Raw genomic sequence first — 22,222 nt, 5'->3', positions numbered from 1 at the left:
TGCTGTTGGGGGAGGAGCCTTTTTGGGAGTGTGGGTATATATATCCACACAGTATTAGCTTGCTAATCATAGCTTGCTGCTTTTCCAAGGCTGCTAGTTCAAGTGCTGCTGGTATAAGTGAATTGGAGATATTCAGGAGATACTCAGGAGGTAATCTGGAGGTGGATACAATCTAAACAAGTAAGATTTGTTTGTTTAAAATCTTTCCCCTCTTTACAATGGCAGATCTGGTTCTGTGCAGGAATTGTTGTGCTTTTATTTCAGGTTCCACTCTTCAAAGGTTTGGATACTGTCTGATCTGTAGACAGCTCTCCATAATGCAGCAGGAAATCACCTTTTTGAAATATGAGATTTTTAAATTAACCACTAAACAAACTCAGGCTGAGAACATTGCAATGCCACTGCCACAGAGGCCCCCTAGAAATGGAAGATGGGTTACTGTAGGTTCAGGTAGACTGAGAGTTGTGGATAGAAGGCATGTCCCACAGTCTGTGGCTCTCCATAATTCATTTGCAGCACTTTCCGAGTGCAAGAGAACATGGAGGATGGCTCAAGCACAGTGGGTGAGAAACAATCATCTCCCATGCCTAAAGTATGTAAGACTGCAGCCAAAGACAAAAAGGAGAAGGTGAGGATTGATAGTAAGCAGCTGTTGGTTGGCGATTCCATCATAAGAGGTGTGAAGTTTGAGGAGAATGGTGTTGTGAGATGTCTCCCTGGTGCTACCGCTAGCAGGGATAGACGACGGATCCTAAATATAGTTAGGCAAGCAAAGCAGGAAAGGGAAGTGGATGTTATTCTCCATCTTGGGACAAACGATCTGGCTTGCAATGAGGTTTCAAAGGTGAAAGAAGCTTTTCATACACTTGGAAAGGATGTATGATAAGGGAAATGATTTTAGCAGCTCTCACCTCTGGTCACCTGCCTGAAGCACGGAAAGGGAAGTGGCTTGAACCTAGCCACACTTGATAAGTCCAAGAACAAAGAGAAAGGTTGATTCCAGCTTCAGCATATAAAAAGTTTTCTTTATTCGGCTTGTAATAAAATCCAACAAAGATGTCACATGGAGAGACACAAGATTGTGACGCGTTTCGGGCTGTGGTATTGGGCCCTTCTTCAAGACAATACAAAAGTGGACTAAAAACAAATACTTTATATACCACACAAATGGGTTACTCCTCCTTCTTAGTTAATTGGAGACTGTGTCCCAGACCCAGGTGCTCCTGGATTAGGAGATCCTCCCTGGAGCATGTGGGTGGGGACGCAGTACTTCACAGAATTACACACTCAGAGACCACATATAAACATGTTGATGCACTACATATACTGCAGAGTTAAATCATGTTTTCTGTTCAAACCCTTTGGTATGCAAGTGTCTAGAATGAACATCCAATATGTTTCCCTACTTAGAAGCTTCTGTTTGCGATCGCCTCCTCTGACAGGTGTGGACACCACTTCCACTCCCTGTACAGAAAACGCAGAAATATCACCCTTGTGAATAGTGGCAAAGTGTCTGGTAGCCGCTGAGACATTACGGGACATAAAATGAGGGACATCGCTCAGATGTTTTCTTATACGCACCTTCAGTTCATTAGTGGTGCAGCCCACGTATTGTAGGTTGCATATTTTGCATGTTATGACATAAACTACATGGTCTGTTTTACAATTTATATATTGCTTAAGTATGTGTTGTTTGTTATTGGCCATAGATGTGACCTCTTTCGAGATAAGCATGTGTCGACAGCATATACATTTATTGCTGCCGCATTTATAATTTCCGTTTGTTTTGGGCCAGCTGTTCGTTCTGGGGAAATTCTCCCTATATAGACTGGGGCTGATTTTTTGCCCTACTGTAGGGGCTTTTTTTGCTACACATCTAATCCCTGTTGAAGCTATATTTTTCCATTCTTCATTATAGTTCAAAACATGGAGATGTTTGCGTATAATTTTGCAAATCTTAAAGTAGTCTCTACTATAATTAGTAATAAAGGTGATGGGTTTTTCTTTATTAATAGTAGTGTCCTTAGTCATAATATTTTTATTTTTATTTTTATTTTTATTTTCGTGTCCCCTGTCATTAATGTCCCCATCAGCATTTTTGTTCTCATTGTCTATGTTCTTATTTTTATAATTTTTTGGAAAAATTAGGGTTTCTCTATCTTTTGATCTGGCAAAATTGATTCCTCTCTCAATATTAGTTTGGGTGTAACCCCTCACCTTTAGTCTGGCTGCAATATTTTTAGCTTCTCTTTCAAAAAGCTCTGGGGTAGAGCAATTTCTCTTCGCCCTTATCATTTCTCCCTTGGGGATATTTTTTAGGACGTGTGGTGGATGGCAGGAGGAGGCAGAGAGAATGGTATTACCAGCTTTAGACTTTCTGTGGGTGTATGTAACCACCCTGCTGGTGTCATTATCACCTTCCATACATAAATCCAGAAAAACAATTCTCTCTGGATCGCTGGAAAAGGTGAGTTTTATTGATGTAGTACAATTATTTAGATATTCTATACAATCAGCTATCCTCTCTGTGTCCCCCTGCCACACCCACAGCATATCGTCGATATAACGACCGTACCATTTGAAATCTTCTCTATAGGGATTGTTGTCAGAAAAGAGAAAATTATTCTCCCACCACGCCATATATATATTTGCTATTGACGGTGAGTATTTAGCTCCCATAGGGATTCCTGATTGCTGTAGGTAATATTTTTTGTTGAACATAAAATAATTATGTCTCATCAAAAAATCCAAAACCAAACATAAAAATTCCTGCAGTTCTAGAGTATAATTACTGTAATGTTCCAAAAACCATTTTAAAGCAACAATAGCGGATTCGTGGGGGATGTTAGTATATAATGAGGAGATATCTGCTGTCACCCATGTAAAGTTTTTTTGCCAGTCAAAAGAGAGAAAATTAACCAAAACTGTGCTGGTGTCTCTTAGATATCCTGGTATTAATGGCACAAGGGGTTGTAGCAGGGAGTCGGCCCACTCCGATAAATTTTCGGAGTATGAGCCTATACCTGCCACAATTGGACGTAATGGGGGAGGGAAACCTGGTTTATGGATTTTGGGGAGCGCATGAAAAATAGGTGTAATTGCATGTTCCACATACATAAACTCAACTTCTCTTTTGGATAGTATGCCTAAGGAGTGACCCTTATCCAAAACAGTTTTCAGGGTTTTCTGATAAGGGAGGAGAGGATTGCAATCCAATGAAAGATAAGTGTTAGAGTCTTTCAGCATGTCCAGTATCTGATTCTTGTAAAGCTCACTATCAAGGATTACGACCGCTCCTCCCTTGTCAGCTTTCCGTATCACAACATCATGCATATTTTGCAATTCCAGAAAGGCTCTATGTTCATTTTTTGTCAGATTATTTTTCATTACTTTGTCATCTGAGATGACTTTTAAAGCACATAAATCCCTCTGGATCAAATCCTGAAATCTGTCAAGGACCTCGGATCGGGACTGTATGGGGTAAAAACTCTTATTAGAGATTTTATATGTGGTGGATCTATTACACATACAGTCCCCCTCCGGACCCCCACACATTTCCTGGAGCGAGGCAATCTGCACCAGATCTGCAAAGGTAAAACATGGACACATGTTCTCAATTGTGACATCACATGATGTATCATTAACATTAGATGCATCTTCTGTTGTAACATTAATATCATCATTAATAACTGAGAAATGTTTCTTTAGTGTCATTTTTCTAGCAAGTTTGTTGACATCTATTATTGTGTGATATAGATCAAAACTGCGGGATGGGGAGAAAGAGAAACCCTTTCTCAGAACCCTCTCCTGGAAAGGGGAGACGGGCCTTGAGGAAAGGTTAATCACCTGTATGTCATTGGCTGTTTCTTGCGGCTCGGATATCGCCTGCCTTTTTCGGTGTTTTCTCCCCGCCCTGCGTTTTTTGCTTGATTACGGTGACTGGAGCCTCCTGTTGCAGATCCCTCCACATGGGTACTGGAGCTTTCCGCATTGTCTGAATTAGAATCCAAAGAGTCCATGTCCGTGGAACTGAATGACACACCTGTATTGCGTTTTGCTCTGGATTTAAATCGATTCATTTTCTTGAGAATGGATCGAGGAGTTCCTGATTTGGTATTAGACCATGTATATACTGAGTTGGTACTGTAATCCAGGAGATCTCGATTAAATTTGTTCTGCTTGAACTCAATAAGCATGTCCTCCAGTTTATTAAGGTTTTCATTTAGTTTGGCATCCATATCCTGGAAGCTCTCGTCCAATTCATGGTGTTTTAATTCCTCTTGTAATATTTTGATCTCATCATGGGTTTCTTTTAGAGCAGTTTCTTCATGTGAAATAATTAACTCCATTAATTTGATAGAACATTCTGATAGAGTGTTGTACCATTGTGTGGTAAAAGAATCAGAGTAAGTCGTGGTTGGTTGCTTTCTTAGCCGCAATCCCCTAGGCACCATATTCTTATCTAGGTATTTCTTTAGGGATGTGCAGTCCCACCACGTCTTCAACTCCTTTGCCAAGAGTTTCTCCAGTGACGTCATTTTTATTTTTAAATCAATTTCACCCTGTTTGGATGTACCTGCTGTATTGAAAATATTGTCCATCTTTTTCATGCGGTCTTCACATTGCTCCATTGAGCGTAATGCCGCAGACATAATCAAAAACAATGTATAGCAGGTTTTGTGGATCCCAAGCCTAAAGAAAAAAACTTATTTTGCGTGTTCAGGTGAGGGGGAGTGCACGCTGGTTCGCATAGCATGTATGATAAGGGAAAGGATTTTAGCAGCTCTCACCTCTGGTCACCTGCCTGAAGCACGGAAAGGGAAGTGGCTTGAACCTAGCCACACTTGATAAGTCCAAGAACAAAGAGAAAGGTTGATTCCAGCTTCAGCATATAAAAAGTTTTCTTTATTCGGCTTGTAATAAAATCCAACAAAGATGTCACATGGAGAGACACAAGATTGTGACGCGTTTCGGGCTGTGGTATTGGGCCCTTCTTCAAGACAATACAAAAGTGTACTAAAAACAAATACTTTATATACCACACAAATGGGTTACTCCTCCTTCTTAGTTAATTGGAGACTGTGTCCCAGACCCAGGTGCTCCTGGATTAGGAGATCCTCCCTGGAGCATGTGGGTGGGGACGCAGTACTTCACAGAATTACACACTCAGAGACCACATATAAACATGTTGATGCACTACATATACTGCAGAGTTAAATCATGTTTTCTGTTCAAAGCTGACAAGGGAGGAGCGGTCGTAATCCTTGATAGTGAGCTTTACAAGAATCAGATACTGGACATGCTGAAAGACTCTAACACTTATCTTTCATTGGATTGCAATCCTCTCCTCCCTTATCAGAAAACCCTGAAAACTGTTTTGGATAAGGGTCACTCCTTAGGCATACTATCCAAAAGAGAAGTTGAGTTTATGTATGTGGAACATGCAATTACACCTATTTTTCATGCGCTCCCCAAAATCCATAAACCAGGTTTCCCTCCCCCATTACGTCCAATTGTGGCAGGTATAGGCTCATACTCCGAAAATTTATCGGAGTGGGCCGACTCCCTGCTACAACCCCTTGTGCCATTAATACCAGGATATCTAAGAGACACCAGCACAGTTTTGGTTAATTTTCTCTCTTTTGACTGGCAAAAAAACTTTACATGGGTGACAGCAGATATCTCCTCATTATATACTAACATCCCCCACGAATCCGCTATTGTTGCTTTAAAATGGTTTTTGGAACATTACAGTAATTATACTCTAGAACTGCAGGAATTTTTATGTTTGGTTTTGGATTTTTTGATGAGACATAATTATTTTATGTTCAACAAAAAATATTACCTACAGCAATCAGGAATCCCTATGGGAGCTAAATACTCACCGTCAATAGCAAATATATATATGGCGTGGTGGGAGAATAATTTTCTCTTTTCTGACAACAATCCCTATAGAGAAGATTTCAAATGGTACGGTCGTTATATCGACGATATGCTGTGGGTGTGGCAGGGGGACACAGAGAGGATAGCTGATTGTATAGAATATCTAAATAATTGTACTACATCAATAAAACTCACCTTTTCCAGCGATCCAGAGAGAATTGTTTTTCTGGATTTATGTATGGAAGGTGATAATGACACCAGCAGGGTGGTTACATACACCCACAGAAAGTCTAAAGCTGGTAATACCATTCTCTCTGCCTCCTCCTGCCATCCACCACACGTCCTAAAAAATATCCCCAAGGGAGAAATGATAAGGGCGAAGAGAAATTGCTCTACCCCAGAGCTTTTTGAAAGAGAAGCTAAAAATATTGCAGCCAGACTAAAGGTGAGGGGTTACACCCAAACTAATATTGAGAGAGGAATCAATTTTGCCAGATCAAAAGATAGAGAAACCCTAATTTTTCCAAAAAATTATAAAAATAAGAACATAGACAATGAGAACAAAAATGCTGATGGGGACATTAATGACAGGGGACACGAAAATAAAAATAAAAATAAAAATAAAAATATTATGACTAAGGACACTACTATTAATAAAGAAAAACCCATCACCTTTATTACTAATTATAGTAGAGACTACTTTAAGATTTGCAAAATTATACGCAAACATCTCCATGTTTTGAACTATAATGAAGAATGGAAAAATATAGCTTCAACAGGGATTAGATGTGTAGCAAAAAAAGCCCCTACAGTAGGGCAAAAAATCAGCCCCAGTCTATATAGGGAGAATTTCCCCAGAACGAACAGCTGGCCCAAAACAAACGGAAATTATAAATGCGGCAGCAATAAATGTATATGCTGTCGACACATGCTTATCTCGAAAGAGGTCACATCTATGGCCAATAACAAACAACACATACTTAAGCAATATATAAATTGTAAAACAGACCATGTAGTTTATGTCATAACATGCAAAATATGCAACCTACAATACGTGGGCTGCACCACTAATGAACTGAAGGTGCGTATAAGAAAACATCTGAGCGATGTCCCTCATTTTATGTCCCGTAATGTCTCAGCGGCTACCAGACACTTTGCCACTATTCACAAGGGTGATATTTCTGCGTTTTCTGTACAGGGAGTGGAAGTGGTGTCCACACCTGTCAGAGGAGGCGATCGCAAACAGAAGCTTCTAAGTAGGGAAACATACTGGATGTTTATTCTAGACACTTGCATACCAAAGGGTTTGAACAGAAAACATGATTTAACTCTGCAGTATATGTAGTGCATCAACATGTTTATATGTGGTCTCTGAGTGTGTAATTCTGTGAAGTACTGCGTCCCCACCCACATGCTCCAGGGAGGATCTCCTAATCCAGGAGCACCTGGGTCTGGGACACAGTCTCCAATTAACTAAGAAGGAGGAGTAACCCATTTGTGTGGTATATAAAGAATTTGTTTTTAGTACACTTTTGTATTGTCTTGAAGAAGGGCCCAATACCACAGCCCGAAACGCGTCACAATCTTGTGTCTCTCCATGTGACATCTTTGTTGGATTTTATTACAAGCCGAATAAAGAAAACTTTTTATATGCTGAAGCTGGAATCAACCTTTCTCTTTGTTCTTGGACTTGGAAAGGATATACGGGAGGTTGCATCAACTGTTTCATTCTCTGCAGTTTTGCCTGTGCATAACCTTCAGCATGACAGGAAGATGCGCATTAAGGAATTCAATGTATGGCTTGGTGAATGGTGTCTGAACCAAGGGTTTGGCTTTGTGTCTCATGATAGCTCTTGTTGGAATGGAAAAGAACTGTACAAGAAAGATGGTTTGCATCTTTCTCTCAAGGGAACGAATGTCCTCGGTGAACAGTTCCAAGTATTTGCTAAGAAGCATTTAAACTAGGAAAGGGGGGCAAAAGAGTGATAATCCAGCAGTCCGACTGCCCCCGGAACAATGCCAGAAGAGGCCAGTAGCACAAAGGTTAAGCTCAGAGTCTTGTCTACAAATGCTCGCAGTCTAGGAAATAAGATCAATGAGCTTGAGGCTATAATGGCATCTGAGAATATAGATGTAGTGGCTGTTACTGAGACGTGGTTCAAGGGGAGTAATGACTGGGATATATCAATACCGGGTTTCTCTCTATACAGGAAAGACAGAGAAGGCAAGAAGGGGGGAGAGGTGGCCCTGTATGTGATATATAGCATAAAATCTAATTTGATACAAGTTAGCGAGAAGAATTTAGAGTCAGTTTGGGTTACCTTGCAGCTTGATAATCATAAGGTAACTCGTGTAGGTGTTATATATAGACCACCTACCCAAGTCAAAGAATTAGATGATCTACTAGTTGAGGAAATAGCTAAAATGACATTGAAGGGGGAAGTTATCATTATGGGAGACTTCAATCTTCCAGATGTAAACTGGAAAACCAAAATAGCTAGTTCTGCCAAGAGTACAGATATTCTAAATTCCCTACTGGGATTATCTCTACAGCAAGTAGTGGAGGAGCCAACCCGGAAGGAGGCCATTTTAGATTTAGTATTCACAAATGGGAATTTGGTATCTGATATTACTGTAGGGGAAAGCTTGGGATCTAGTGATCACCAGTCAGTGTGGTTTACTATAAGTACAGTGACTGAGTCACACCACACAAAAACAAAAGTTTTAGATTTTAGAAAAACTGACTTTTCTAAAATTAGATTAGTGGTATGCGAGTCCCTATCAGACTGGAACAGTTTAATTGGAGTCCAGGAGAAATGGGACTACTTAAAAGTGGCACTATTGAAGGCAACAGAAGATTGCATTAGGCTTGTCAGTAAAAGCAAAAAAAGGAAGAGACCACTGTGGTACTCAGCAGAAGTGGCCAAAATCATTAAAAACAAAAAGATAGCATTTAGGAATTATAAAAAAAAACAAAACGAGGATGACAGACAAATTTATAAGATTAGGCAGAGCGAGGCCAAACAAGTTATAAGAGCTTCTAAAGCACAGGCAGAAGAGAAATTAGCTCAGTCAGGGAAAAAAGACGATAAGGCATTTTTCAGATACATAAATGAAAAAAGGAAACTAAAACAAGGAATTACCAAATTAAAAACTAAAGAAGGAAGGTATATGGAAGAAGATAAAGAACTAGCTGACTGCCTCAATGAATACTTCTGTTCAGTTTTTACAAAGGAAAATGAAGGAGAAGGACCTCAGTTGGGAAAGAAGACTAATGAATCTTTTGACGCATGTGTCTTTACAGAGGAAGAGGTTCTAAGTCAACTGTCTAAAATTAATACAAATAAGTCACAGGGGCCTTATGGGATACACCCAAAGCTATTAAAAGAGCTCAGCGGTGAACTAGCAAAACCATTAACAGATTTATTTAACCAATCACTGGCAACAGGAGTCGTCCCAGAAGATTGGAAATTAGCAAATGTTGTGCCCATTCACAAGAAAGGTAGTCGGGAGGAATCGGGCAACTATAGGCCAGTAAGCCTGACATCAATAGTGGGGAAATTAATGGAAACCATACTTAAGGAGAGGATTGTGGACCATCTAAAATCCCATGGATTGAAAGATGAAAACCAGCATGGGTTTACTTCAGGGAGATCATGTCAAACTAATCTTATTGATTTTTTTGATTGGGTGACTAAAATAATAGATGGAGGAGGTGCAGTAGACATCGCTTATCTAGACTTTAGTAAGGCTTTTGATACTGTCCCACATAGAAGGCTTATCAATAAAGTGCAGTCATTGGGCTTGGACTCCCATATTGTTGAATGGATTAGGCAGTGGCTGAGGGACAGGCAACAGAGGGTTGTAGTCAAAGGAGTATATTCAGACCAAGGTCTTGTTACCAGTGGGGTACCTCAGGGATCTGTTCTGGGACCCATATTGTTTAATATCTTTATCAGCGAAATTGCAGAAGGCCTCAATGGTAAGGTGTGTCTTTTTGCTGATGACACAAAGATTTGTAACAGGGTTGACGTTCCTGGAGGAATACACCAAATGGAAAAGGACTTAGGAAAACTAGAGGAATGGTCAAAAATCTGGCAACTAAAATTTAATGTTGATAAGTGCAAGATAATGCACCTGGGACGTAAAAACCCAAGAGCAGAATATAAAATCAGTGATACAGTCCTAACCTCAGTATCTGAGGAAAGGGATTTAGGGATCATTATTTCAGAAGACTTAAAGGTAGGCAGACAATGTCACAGAGCAGCAGGAAATGCTAGCAGAATGCTTGGGTGTATAGCAAGAGGAATTACCAGTAGAAAGAGGGAGGTGCTCATGCCGCTCTACAGAGCACTAGTGAGACCTCATTTGGAGTATTGTGCTCAGTACTGGAGACCATATCTCCAGAAGGATATTGATACTTTGGAGAGAGTTCAGAGAAGAGCTACTAAGCTGGTACATGGATTGCAGGATAAAACTTACCAGGAAAGATTAAAGGACCTTAACATGTATAGCTTGGAAGAAAGACGAGACAGAGGGGATATGATAGAAACTTTTAAATACATAAAGGGAATCAACAAGGTAAAAGAGGAAAGAATATTTAAAAGAAGAAAAACTGCTACAAGAGGACATAGTTTTAAATTAGAGGGGCAAAGGTTTAAAAGTAATATCAGGAAGTATTACTTTACTGAGAGAGTAGTGGATGCATGGAATAGCCTTCCTGCAGAAGTGGCAGCTGCAAATACAGTGGAGGAGTTTAAGCATGCATGGGATAGGCATAAGGCCATCCTTCATATAAGATAGGGCCAGGGGCTATCCATAGTATTTAGTATATTGGGCAGACTAGATGGGCCAAATGGTTCTTATCTGCCGACACATTCTATGTTTCTATGTTCTATGTTTTCCAGGGCTACAGTTGGCTGCCCCTGCTCAACGTTTCATTGCAGGTCTTTCTGCTTCAACCTCTATCGAAATCCCTAGGGCAGTGTGCCATCTAATGAGCATCAATCACCCCCATGTACACTAGTCCTCCAGGTCACCTCTGTTTATCAACTTCAGGTACATGCTGCACTGTGTGGGGACGTCATAGGTGTGGCCCATATGCTGACATCCTGGCATTACAGCTTGTGAAAAAACACTAAAGAAAGCAATACCATAATGCAGCCGCAAAAATAAAGCATAATTTTATTGAAACAGACAAGTTACAAGTTGAAAACATGAATGGACAAGGCAAACCCCACACATGGGGAAAGATTTAAAGTGCTACAGTGCATGAATAACCATGTAATCACAAAACCATGACAGGAAACAATAAAGTATCTGCAAATCCTAGGAGAAATACTTATCATGAAGCACAGTGGTAGCACATGAAATAGCAGTAACCCATCAGTGAGGGGAGCCAAGCAATCCTAACGCGTATCGCTAGTGCAAATACTAGCTTCCTCAGAGATCCATGTTAGTACGAGTGACTGTTAAAACATTTATAGTTTCACATAATTAAGACATAGTTACATAAACCTGTGGTAAAAACTAATCAAGTAGCGGTCGTCTGCAGAGGGGGAGAAGGAGGCGGTGGCAAGGTATGTAAGTTACCTGGATCCTCCCCGGTGCATGGTCGCGCGCAACTACAGTAGGTGTTTGTGAGATTGTGTTTTCAGCACGACAGCGTCGCGCTGATACTCGGCGATGTGGTGCCGAGATCTCGCACTCACTGGGATAGCGACAGCACATCCCAGCAAGCGCGTCATAGAAGAGACGGGAGATCCGACTTGGATTCCCGCCAATTCTACACGTGTGCGGCGTTTGTTATGAATCCTGAGGGGGAAGTCCCCGCCGGATTTTAAATAAAAATCCGGCCTGGGTCCCGCCCTCAGGAGCATACCGGGCCCTTAGGTCTGTTATGGGTTGTAAGGAGAGCCCCCCCTACGCCGAAAAAAACGGCGTAGGGGGTCCCCCTACAATCCATACCAGACCCGTATCCAAAGCACGCTACCCGGCCAGCCAGGAAGGGAGTGGGGACGAGCGAGCGCCCCCCCCCCCCTCCTGAGCCGTACCAGGCTGCATGCCCTCAACATGGGGGGTTGGGTGCTCTGGGGCAGGGGGCGCACTGCGGCCCCCCCACCTCAGAGCACCCTGTCCCCATGTTGATGAGGACAGGGCCCCTTCCCGACAACCCTGGCCGTTGGTTGTCGGGGTATGCGGGCGGGAGGCTTAACGGAATCTGGGAGCCCCCTTTAATAAGGGGGGCCCCCAGATACCGGCCCCCCACCCTAAGTGAATGAGTATGGGGTACATCGTACCCCTACCCATTCACCTGCAAGAAAAGTGGTAAAAACACAAATAAACCACACAGTGTATTAAAATATTTTATTTTTCTGCTCCGGAGGCCGCCCCCTGTCTTCTTTATTAGCTCTTTTACCAGGGGGGGCTCTTCTTCTTCCGATATCCCGACGGGTCTTCTCCGCTATCCGGGGGGGTCTTCTCAACTCTCCGGGGTTCTCCTTCTGTCTTCTCCTTCTGTCTTGTTGTCTCCTTCTGTCTTCTGTCTCCGGGGGGGGCTCTTCTTCTTCCGATATCCCGACGGGTCTTCTCCGCTATCCGGGGGGGGTCTTCTCAACTCTCCGGGGTTCTCCTTCTGTCTTCTCCTTCTGTCTTGTTGTCTCGGCGCACCCCGGTTCTTCGTCTTCTCTTCTTGTTTTCGCCTCTCTCTGTTGTTGACTCGGCGCACCCCGATTCTTCGTCTTCTCTTCTTGTTTTCGCCTCTCTCTGTTGTTGACTCGGCGCACCCCGGTTCTTCGTCTCGCGAGACTCGGCGCACCCCGATTCTTCGTCTCGCGAGACGAAGAACCGGGGTGCGCCGAGTCAACAACAGAGAGAAGAATCGGGGTGCGCCGAGTCTCGCGAGACGAAGAACCGGGGTGCGCCGAGACAACAAGACAGAAGGAGAAGACAGAAGGAGAACCCCGGATAGCGGAGAAGACCCGTCGGGATATCGGAAGAAGAAGAGCCCCCCCCGGAGACAGAAGACAGAAGGAGACAACAAGACAGAAGGAGAAGACAGAAGGAGAACCCCGGAGAGTTGAGAAGACCCCCCCGGATAGCGGAGAAGACCCGTCGGGATATCGGAAGAAGAAGAGCCCCCCCCGGAGACAGAAGACAGAAGGAGACAACAAGACAGAAGGAGAAGACAGAAGGAGAACCCCGGAGAGTTGAGAAGACCCCCCCGGATAGCGGAGAAGACCCGTCGGGATAGCGGAAGAAGAAGAGCCCCCCCTGGTAAAAGAGCTAATAAAGAAGACAGGGGGCGGCCTCCGGAGCAGAAAAATAAAATATTTTAATACACTGTGTGGTTTATTTGTGTTTTTACCACTTTTCTTGCAGGTGAATGGGTAGGGGTACGATGTACCCCATACTCATTCACTTAGGGTGGGGGGCCGGTATCTGGGGGCCCCCCTTATTAAAGGGGGCTCCCAGATTCCGTTAAGCCTCCCGCCCGCATACCCCGACAACCAACGGCCAGGGTTGTCGGGAAGGGGCCCTGTCCTCATCAACATGGGGACAGGGTGCTCTGAGGTGGGGGGGCCGCAGTGCGCCCCCTGCCCCAGAGCACCCAACCCCCCATGTTGAGGGCATGCAGCCTGGTACGGCTCAGGAGGGGGGGGGGGGGGCGCTCGCTCGTCCCCACTCCCTTCCTGGCTGGCCGGGTAGCGTGCTTTGGATACGGGTCTGGTATGGATTGTAGGGGGACCCCCTACGCCGTTTTTTTCGGCGTAGGGGGGGCTCTCCTTACAACCCATAACAGACCTAAGGGCCCGGTATGCTCCTGAGGGCGGGACCCAGGCCGGATTTTTATTTAAAATCCGGCGGGGACTTCCCCCTCAGGATTCATAACAAACGCCGCACACGTGTAGAATTGGCGGGAATCCAAGTCGGATCTCCCGTCTCTTCTATGACGCGCTTGCTCTCCATCGCGGCAAGCCAGCTCGGCGCTGGCTCCCGCGATGGGGCTCGTATGTGCTCAATCTCGCCGAGAAATACGGCGAGATTGACACAAAATCGGGTTCACCTACTGTATCAGTGTCGGAACAAGCCGGGGTGTTGGAAAAACAAGTGCGCATGCGGCCCTCCAATGAAATGCCACCCCACACCATTACTGACCCAATACCAAACTGGTCATGTTGGAGGATGTTGCAGGCAGCAGAACGTTCTCCACGGCGTCTCCAGACTCTGTCACGTCTGTCACATGTGCTCAGTGTGAACCTGCTTTCATCTGTGAAGAGCACAGGGCGCCAGTGGCGAATTTGCCAATCTTGGTGTTCTCTGGCAAATGCCAAACATCCTGCACGGTGTTGGGCTGTAAGCTGGACATATCACCCTCATGGAGTCTGTTTATGACCGTTTAAGCAGAGACATGCACATTTGTGGCATGCTGGAGGTCATTTTGCAGGGCTCTGGCAGTGCTCCTCCTGTTCCTCCTTGCACAAAGGCGGAGGTAGAGGTCCTGCTGCTGGGTTTTTGCCCTCCTACGGCCTCCGCCACATCTCCTGATGTACTGGCCTGTCTCATGGTAGCGCCTCCATGCTCTGGACACTACGCTGACAGACACAGCAAACCTTCTTGCCACAGCTCACATTGATGTGCCATACTGGATAAGCTGTACTACCTGAGCCACTTGTGTGGGTTGTAGACTCTGTCTCATGCTACCACTAGAGTGAAAGCACCGCCAGCATTCAAAAGTGACCAAAACATCCGCCAGGAAGCATAGGAACTGAGAAGTGGTCTGTGGTTACCACCTGCAGAACCACTCCTTTATTGGAGGTGTCTTGCTAATTGCCTATAATTTCCACCTGTTGTCTATCCCATTTGCACAACAGCATGTTAAATTGATTGTCACTCAGTGTTGCTTCCTAAGTGGACAGTTTGATTTCACAGAAGTGTGATTGACTTGGAGTTACATTGTGTTGTTTAAGTGTTCCCTTTATTTTTTTGAGCAGTGTATATTGTGCATATAAATTTTATGCTCCAATAAACAATGTCAATGCTATCAGGGTAAAGAACGAACCCAGTAGTGGCAGACCATGCACCGGGGAGAAGGGGACCAGCTAAGCAAGCGCTGGCATTACAGCAAGCGCTGGCATTACAGCTTGTAGCGTTGAGCGAATCGAATCTGATGAAGTGGAATTTGATCCGAAATTTTGGGATAAATTTGATTTGCCACAAAGCCAAATTTCCTCGTGCTTCATGGTAGCGAATCGATTTAACTTGAAGTAATGTAAAAAAATAAATAAATCATACTTACCTCCTCCATTTGCTCGCCATATTGATTGAAGATCTCGGCCAAAATCCCGTGGGTGCTGACGTATGAGGTATGACGTATGACATGAGTTTTTGCGCCAGATCTTCAAGTAAGATGGCAGCAGCCAGCCTGTCGCGAGCAAATGGAGGCGGTAAGTATGATTTTATCTTTTTTTCTGTAAATTTTATACTGCATTTTTACTATCATGTATGATCGCGGCATCTGAGGGGTACAATGACAGGGAGCAGTGCAATCGCAGCTCCTGGTCATTGCATGCACTACTTATAAAAAAGTAGTTAGTCAGAAAGCAAATTTTTTTGCAAAATTTGGCAGAGCAGCTAATTCCTGCACCATGGCTACTAAAAGTATGGCGTTTGGTAGTGTGACTTAATCACTGGACCAATGTAAATCATAAAGATATTGGAGCGCTTACCTTCAAACAGTAGATTAAGAGGGGTACCCAGTGTCAGATCCCCACCGATGTAATATTGAAGGTCTATCCTACCGATAGGCCATTCATTTTCAAAGTGTGGAGAACCCATTTTACTAACATGTGTCACGTTCATTTTAAGGACCGGTGTGTTTAGATGAATTCCCACCAACTAGAATATCCCAATTACCATATTTTTCACCCTATAAGATGCTCCTGCCCATAAGACACACTAAGATTTTAGAGGAGGAAATAAGAAAAAATAAAATTGTTCATCAGATTTCAGATCAGACCCCCAATGTTAATCAGACTTCAGCTCAGACCCCCCCAGTGTTAATCAGACCTCAGCTCAAAACCCCAGTTAGTCTCCCAATGTTAATCAGACCTCAGTTCAGAACCCCAATGTTAATTAGACCTTTGATTAGACCTCAAATGTTAATAAGACCCCCAATCAGACCTCAGATCAGACCCCATCACAATTGAATGCTTCATTCACACGTCAGTGCTTTGGTCAGTGATTTCCATCAGTGGTTTTGAGCCAAACCCAGGTGTGGCTATAAACACAGAACAGGTGCAAATCTTTCCCTTATACCTTATCTCTGTGGTGACTCCAATCCTGGTTTTGGATCCCAACCACTGATGGAAATCACTGACCAAAACACTGACGTGTGAATGAAGCATTAAATTGTGATGGGGTCTGATCTGAGGTCTGATTGGGGGTCTTATTAACATTTGAGGTCTAATCAAAGGTCTAATTAACATTGGGGTTCTGAGCCTAATGCCTAAGCAGTAAGTCGTTTTCTCATGGTACATTCCCTTTAAATACTAACACTCACATTTGCTTCAAATCCTATTTTAAATTACTGCCCAGGGAAATGATCTTATGTCATTGTCTATTATTTAATTCTCTATCTGCTTTTTCTCTCACATGTTTGTCCACATAGATTTCACTTAAGCTTGGTAACCCTGAAGCTAATAATAAGGTATTGATTTTTTTATTTTTTTTATTCTGCTTTCGCTGTAAATTGTAAGCATTATTTTAGATCTAATAATACACAGATTCTTTTCTTTAATAGTTTGTATTAGAAGAAATTCTATCACAACATGAAACGGTTGAACTTCAATTGGCAGGGAAAAGAAAATCTATAGTAGATAAAACAAGGTAAAAATGAGAACATATTAGGCTGAATCTCAGGTTTCCAAGGGATTATATAAACTTTGTTTCGAGACTGTGTTGGATCCATCTGACCACAGTTTAGAACTAATGAGGGAACACGCTCATGTTAAATCATTCTTTTTGATCACAATAAATCAAAGGCACCCGCGAGATAATGTGAGTGGTTGATACCTTTTAGGGTAATACAGATGTGCCTTGAAGCCATTCTTTCTTTTTTTCTAAAAGTTAACTTAAACCTTAGTAAGCAAAACCTGCAAGCAATTAGAACGTTGCCAACTTCTTGTAAATTCTAAGGTAGGAAGGCTTTTCCATAAATGGTAATTTATTGACAGAGATTGTCCACTATTCCTTATCTCAGGTAGAAATGCAGCGTCCCCCCCCCCCCAGGGCTGATCGTGTCCCAGGTTTTTTGGAATTCAGAGTGGTGATGTGGCCCTATTAGTATTGTGTGTGTCATGGTGCTCCTACCTGGATACCGTCGTTCCCAGGGTTTGGATCCGCAGCAATAAAGGGGAGAGTGATAGTTGGTGGAGTAAGATTCCAGACTTGGTAAAGTTCAACAGTTTTACTTGAATAAACTTGCATACAGACAGTAGTTGCTCTTTCTCTTGGCTCCAGCAGGCTTTGGGGTAGACTGGCAGGCTAACTTGGATACCTTGCTTTATCTTTCTCTGTTGTGCTAGACCCTGGCTTTGGTCTGGTTACTGGACTTTATGACTGTTCTGGTATCTTTGAGTTGGGAGCCTTTGACTGTTGACCACCTCATAATACTCTGTCTGTAAACTATACAGAGTCAGGGGGCTTCTCATCTCCTTCCAACTCTCAATTTCACTCTTGACTGAATAAACTATAGCTGCATGCAACCTCTCACTTGGTAGGAAGAAGGAATAGCCCAGTTCTGCCCAAAAAGGGGAAGAATGGAATGGTAAGTTCCATTTTATCTAAAGGTACTCTGCCAGATACACTGCACAACCAGACATAGTGCATGAAATACAATACATGAGCTATATAGAAATATTAATAAGCTACAAAATCAAAGGACCTGGAATCAAATACAGGTGATATTATTTGTTAGCCATTAGAGACAGTAGCAGCATGTAGGAATGGTAGTGTCCACTCTGGGGTACTACAGAAACTAGGGCCAATTTTCATGGAAAGACAATTTATCTATCGCTATTGTAATACAAGGCACCAACGAAACAGACCAGTGAGGAGTTTATTAACAAAATAAACAAAGTCCAGGCAAACTTCACTGGGTAAACATCAGGCAAACAAAAAACGAAGGAAAGCCAGGAGTAGTCCCGATCCGTGCATAAGTCTCTGTGCAACTTGCCAGGCAAACGGATGCAACACGGAAAGTTCCGGGTCCTGGGTCCCACTGGAACAGATGGAGTCCTAGCAAACTTCAGTCAGTAGCTAGCAGTACTGACCTGCACCTGGATAAGGAAGGAAAACAGTGGGCACTGACCGACCTGGGAGGCCACCTTTTATGTGCCTGCTAACAAATCCCAGGGCCACTCCCCATAGGTCATGATCCTGCCCTACACCTGTGTACAAGGCTTTGGTCAGTCATTAGTCAATTAGACCAATGCCGGCCCCCTAATCTGCTTTGAACTTGCGGCCAGGTGCTATTCCCTTCGCTGGTCCGTGAAGCGCATAAGAAGCGCATACATGCGACCGCGTATCCCCTTGAGAACCCGTTTTCGAACGTAAATGCGGATGCACGGCATCTGCGAGAGTGCGCGAGCCTGGACACCAGAACGGAATCTGCAATAGGCACCGGAGACAAGCTCGGCCGCAGCGTACTGCCACTAGCCCGGCCAAGCTGTCTCCGAAAGCCATGCAGTCTTCCCCTCCGGCGCACAATCACAAAGGGGTCGGAGCTGGTGTATCAATGGAGACACAAGTAACCTGTCCCGCAGCTCCACGGGACCCTTTTAGGAGTGCGAGACAGGCGAGGATCTTACAGCTAAGTATGTTTTGGGAGTTTGGGAGGAAACTAGACTATCCAGAAGAAACCCATGCAAACACAGGGATAGCCTACAAATTCTACTCAGTGGTTGCATCAAGCTTAATAAAAGTCTAATTAATAGAGCCAACTGAAATATTAACATGTATTTGTTTTAATTGGCATGTCAAATCAGAACAACCCACTTTCTTCTCGCGGTACACTTCCAAAATCATTTCAATTGATGGATCTTGCACATGTGGGACATGACAGGGGAAACATAATAACAAGATACACATTGAAATCATAACCATGCCAGGAATTTACTGTAAGAATTGGGGGGCAAGAGGGACTAAGAAGATAAAGGGAGAGGAGGACTCTCTGCAACTGTTACAACTTCTAACTGTAGATCTGGCTAGTGGCAGTCGTAGGATAAAAATGAGCATGTGCGACCACCTCAGTGAAGTTACTGAGGTGAACAGAGGAATAAGGAAAAGAACAAACAGTAGGTGGCTTTATACAGATACGTTTTATTGAATAACTCAGTGCCTATACAAAATGTTTAATTATATGCAAATTAGGGTGGGTTCACATCTGCGTTCTGGATTCCATTATTGCTTTACGTTATAACATGACAGAATGACGAATCCGTTATACTGCCCATAGACTTGTATTATGACGGAATGCAAAACGGAAGCATTTAAAAGGCATTCCGTCTTAATAGAAGTCTATGGGAATCATAACGGATCCGTCTCGTTTTCCGTTATGCAAAATGGAGAAAAATTCCTGTCGACAGGACTTTGTTTTCCTTCTTGCATAATAGGAACCAGACGGATCCGTTATGATTCCCTTAGACTTCTATGAAGACGGATCAAAACGGAATGCCTCGTAAAGGCTTCCGTTTTGACTTCCGTCTTAATGATTCCGTTATTTTCCGTTATAACCATGTTATAACGATAAGCCATAACGGAATCCAGAATGCAGATGTTAAACCACCCTTACTAAAGTATCCAGGTCCAGGTGCTGGTTTAAAAAATGTAAAATATTTTTCGTGGACAATCCCTTTAAATGAACCTCAGCCATAGGGATTATTCACTTTAACTGCCATCAATAAGGAATAGTTGCTAGACTATTGTTTCAGTGGCACATGTCAATAAAGAGTAGCAACTGGTTTTAAAGGACATAGTGGGAGCGGGCTCAGGTTAGGTCCATAAATCCCTTAACTCTTGGGGCCCATAACCTTAATGTAATGACTCTATACTCTTTGATATTATTTGAAAAATAAAATAATAGAGATTGTAAACCAATAAGTGAAGTAGAATAGATGGTGCAGAGGCTTTAGAATGCTACACACATCTTCATTTTACTAGCTCATAGAAGAAGACATTTTGGGGGTCAATAATTTTGAAAATGTTGCATGGCTTTTCATATATGTCTGGTTTCTTAAATTAGAGGAGACCTTTTATATCAATCAAACCTTGCTCATTTACTCCATACACTCCACTACATACAGTAATTGACCACAGTCAAATTATAAATGTTTGGACTACATAGCCATGTCCTCTTAAAACATAAAATGAGAAAACCTCTCAAAACTGTCACTAGCTGAAAGAAAATATTGATACAATTGATAAATAAATGTGGAAAGCTTTCTAGGCACCATCTTTTGAGGATTGTCCATTCTTCTTGATCTGGATGATTGATATTTGAGTGTGTTTTATAATTACATCTAGTTTATTAATTTAGTTGTGATATAAGGGGCATTATTGTGACTATTCAACAAAGAATACCCGATCCATCATTAGATACAAAAGTTCAGTTTTTTTGCTATTTGAGCTGCCAGAAAAAATAATTGCATTACATACAATATGATCGTTATCTCTACTGTATGAAATACTGGATGTTTATCTGTTTCTATGGAGTGACCCCTAACTAATGAGGTCATAGGCTTAGAGAAACCAGTGGAAAGATTTATAAAGAATTTCTAAATCGAGAAAAATCACTGATCCCATAATCTTACATAGCCAAACTTGAAATAGTCTGATACAGTTTTGTATGATGAAAGTCATTTTAATGGTTCTACCTTAAAGGGTGTATTACCGTGAATTCTGAGAACCAGGAATAAATTGACTTGGCAAGGCTTAGGTGTATAATTTTTTTTACTAAACTATGATTATATATATATATATATATATAATGAAAAAAAGGGCAGCACAGCCTCCAGACGGTAATGGGTGCACGGCCCACCGGGAGAAGTCAATCCCACAACAATAGGTAGGAAAAAGGCAGCACTCCAAAAAAAAAAATAAAAAAAAAAACTTTATTCACCTCAGGGGCAATGGCGATGTTTCGGCTCTATATCAGAGCCTTTCTCAAGCAAAGTAACAGGACATAGTGAACAATATATAACGTATTTTTCGCCCCATAAGACGCACTTTTTCTCCCCCCAAAATGGGGGGAAAATGCCCCTGCGTCTTATGGGGCGAATGCTTGCAGTTTTACATCGCAAGCTGCGATGTACGAGCGAGCGGGGACTCGGGGAGGGACTGGGAGGAGGAGCTGGGGGCCGGCAATAGCGGCGGGGCGGTGCAGTCAGTGTAGTATAGCCCCGCCCCGCCAGTATACTAATATAAGATGTCTTATTCAATTAATAGTTATTAAACATGCCCCCTCACTCCTAATAGTACCTTACATCCTAACAGCTTCTGTAGAATGCAGGCAGGCAGGCCAGGCGGGCGGCAGCGTATCTCCCTGATGTCACGTGCCTGCGCCGCCTGCTTTATGAATGAAGCAGGCGGCGCAGGCAAGTGACGTCAGTGAGGGACGCGCCAGCCGACAGGCCTGCCTGCCGGCATTGTACAGAAGCTGTTAGGATGTAAGGTACTATTAGGAGTTGGGGGGCATGTGTAATCACTATTAATTGAATAAGACATCTTATATTAGTATACCAGAGCGGCGGGGGGGGGGGGGGGATCTGTGGATGACATTTTTATAGGGGACATCTGTGGATGGCACAGTTATGGGCTGGGGGGGTCTGTGGATGACACAGTTATGGGCTGGGGGGGTCTGTGGATGGCACTGTTATGGGGTGGGGGGGTCTGTGGATGACACAGTTATGGGCTGGGGGGGTCTGTGGATGGCACTGTTATGGGGTGGGGGGGTCTGTGGATGGCACATATATAACAGTGCCACCCACAGATCCCCCCTGTAACAGTGCCACCCACAGAGCCCCCCTGTAACAGTGCCATCCACAAATCCCCCCTGTAACAGTGCCATCCACAGATCCCCCTGTAACAGTGCCGTCCACAGATCACCCCTGTAACAGTGCCATCCACAGATCCCCCTGTAACAGTGCAAGCCACAGATCCCCCATAACAGTGTCAGTCATCCACAGATCCCCCCATAACAGTGACAGTCATCCACAGATCCCCCCATAACAGTGACAGTCATCCACAGATCCCCCCATAACAGTGTCAGTCATCCACAGAT

Source organism: Bufo bufo, chromosome 10, assembly GCF_905171765.1.
Source record: "Bufo bufo chromosome 10, aBufBuf1.1, whole genome shotgun sequence".
In the NCBI taxonomy this organism is placed as follows: domain Eukaryota; kingdom Metazoa; phylum Chordata; class Amphibia; order Anura; family Bufonidae; genus Bufo; species Bufo bufo.
Note: the sequence above shows the minus strand (reverse complement) of the source record.